The following is a 3,101-nucleotide window of genomic DNA, read 5'->3' as shown; positions in this document are numbered from 1 at the left end:
TGTTTTTGCAAATGAGTGTTTAACAGTACATCAGACTGTAGGTAGAAATGTCTTCTGAAATATTTATATTTGCTGATCCATTATCACAATTTATATTTAAAATATTGTAATTGCAATTTTATTTTGTTTTAATTATTTCTATCTGTGTTCAACTCTGCTTTCTGTGTGGGCCTCACTGGTATTTACTTTTACCTCATGTAGATTTTCAGGAAAAATACGAGTTATATTTTTAAAGAATCTTTTATTAAACCATACTTTACTAACAAGTTTATGTTTCAGTTTTTGGTGCATTTATGTTTAATTTTAGAGCATGTATTTATCAGTATTGTAGCAAATACTTTGCCAATAAGAGAATTCTATGGAGCCAGATTAGAATTCCTGGTGAGTTAGAATGCTTTGGACTTTTCCGATAATGCACAGATCACTTTATGGAAAATTTTAAACTTACATTCAAAAAGATATGTCACTTTATAACTATGTGCTAGTCTATTCTGAAAAGGGTAAAGAATAAGTCAAGTTTCTGAATTTGATTAATTAGAGGCTACCAAAGCTGAGGAAAGAAAGACCGAGATGAATCCCTAGAGAAAATGACAAATTCATCTTAAAAAAAAAGGACTCTTTATATTCTGAATTTCCTGGTAATGAGGTTTTTCTTTAATGGTGGTTTTCATTTTTTTGGCACCTGGCCCATGATTTGATGCTGAATCGTTTAGCATAGAAAAAGGTATGGTTTCCATAGCAACTACAATTTCTTTCTCTCAGTTCCTGCCTCTGACCAAGGCAATCTGCAGTTGCTTGCAGTATTGGGGGCGCTTCATTCTCCCTGCAGCTTTGAGTGGCCAGGGAGAGCCCCTGGCAGTCAGTAGGGACCATCCAGTCTGACCTTCCCTTGTCAATGCACCAAAGGGAATAGGAAGCCAGCACGGGGCGGGGGGGGGGGGGCTGAGGAGGAATGGGACCCGCGGAGCCCACCCCCCATCATCGTTGAAGTAGAGACCGTCCTGGAAGTGTGGGCCCACTGGGCCTGTAGGTTAAAATATTTTAAACCACTGCTTTAACACATGCCACAGCACCCTACAAATAGCTGGGGCTTGTTGGAAACAATGTATATTTATTCAAGACAGTTGACATTCCTTTAAACATCTTTGCTACTAAATTACCTTTTAATAAGTAATGCCAATATTACGGCGGTGGCTTGCAAAGCCTTTTGTTTGGTTTTGCACATTGAAGAGGTAAAATCTTGCCTCAGATAAACCGGATTGTTTTCGCGTTTCTACCGATTTCCTTTTCGGTAGCTACGCAAGCCGTCTGTTGTGCCCTGCGGTTTGTGTAAATGTCTCCTCTCTGAGACAGATGTCTCTGGAATTGTGGTTGCTGTGACAACTGGACAAAATCAAGAAGACAGCTGGACGAAAGTAACCGAGGTTGGTTGTCCGCAGGGAACACTGGTAGCAAGCCAGGAAACGTACACCTGGGAGGTGTCATACGCTTAACTATAGCACGAATCTTCTTACCAGCTTGAAGAAAAGTAAATGGGATAGTTGTTTTTCTTTAATTAAATAAGACTTTATTGAATGAATGAAAGAATGATCTTCAGTTTCAGATATGATGGAGAGGTTGAAAAACATTTCTGATTTATGTTATGCGATCTTAAAATACGAAAATGATCATATGAATTTGAGCTAATAAAATATCAAATTTTGGCTTAACATCTTACACCGATGTGGAACAAAGCCAACAGAAAAGAGAAAGACAAAAGGCTATATAATTTAATATTTTCTCCATTAAATTCATAATGATGATTTATTTTAAATGCCATACCTTTCTTAAATTTAATTTTTATTTTATATTGGAGTATAGTTGATTTACAATGTTGTGTTAGTTTCAGGTATCCAGCTAAGTGATTCAGTTATACATATATCCATTCTTTTCCAGATTCTTTCCCCATATAGGTTATTATGGAATATTGAGTAGAGTTCCCTGTGCTCTACAGTAGGTCCTTGTTGATTATCTATTTGATAGATAGTAGTATGTATATGTTAATCCCAGACTCCTAAAAAAAAAATGGGTAGTTTTTTATGTAATAGATACAAAAGCATCTCCAGGAGAGCTTATAGAAGGCTTTGGCGTGAAAGACAGGGATCTCTCCTTGAACTCTAACCCTAGGTTGTATCGTGGCTCTCAGGGAACTGACAGCCCAATCTTGCTTTCTCCTCCGGGCTCCAGCCTGTCAATATTTACCTGGCTAAGGTGCACCTGGCTCCCAGCCCACGTACGCACTTCTGCCCCTTCTGCTCGCTATTGACTTGTACGCAGATATTAGCTGTTTGCAGAAGAAATTATTTCCACAGAGAGTGAAAGTATTTAAAATTGATCCAAAAATGGGACACTTAAAAAAAAATCATTCACCTATTTTTAATGTGTAGTTAATTTAAATGTTAACATTAGTTTACTTAATTTAAATGTTAATTTTTAATTATTAGTTAAGACTAATTTACTGGTATTGGTTCATAAATTATAACAACGCAGGACACAAATAATGATGTTGATAATGGGGGAAACTGTGGGGGTGCAGGGGGACGGGAGTATATGAGAATTCTGTACTTTCTGTGTAATTTTTCTGTAAACCCAAAACTGCTCTAAAAACATGAAGTCTTAATTTTGTTAAAAGACGTACATATATGTATGTACATATAAAACAAGAGAGGTATGTATATATATGTATGTGTGTATATATGTATGTAAGTACGTACGTCTATATGTGTGTATGTATGTGTGCATTTGTGTGTGTGTGTGTGTACTTGGCATTGGTGGGAGATCAAAGTGGTTCAGCTGCCTTGGAGGACTGTCTGTCAGTATCTTTTAAAGTTAAGCGTACATCTCCCCCTCAGTTTAGCAATCCCACTCCTAGGTATTTACCCAAGAGAAATAAAATCATATGACGGGGGTGGCTCAAGGTGAGTGCCCCAACCGGGGCTGGGAGAGGAGGTGTGAGAAGTGGAGGATGCCCTACTGCCTTGTCCTCCCTGGTTTCGTTCTCTTCCGAATTTTTACTTTGTGGACCTGGAGCACATACTGCAGGCCAGTCCTGGAAGGTCCCG

The sequence above is a fragment of the Phocoena phocoena genome, chromosome 4 (genome assembly GCF_963924675.1).
Source record: "Phocoena phocoena chromosome 4, mPhoPho1.1, whole genome shotgun sequence".
Lineage (NCBI taxonomy): Eukaryota > Metazoa > Chordata > Mammalia > Artiodactyla > Phocoenidae > Phocoena > Phocoena phocoena.
The sequence above is the reverse complement of the archived record's forward strand: the minus strand, read 5'-3'. Positions refer to the sequence as shown.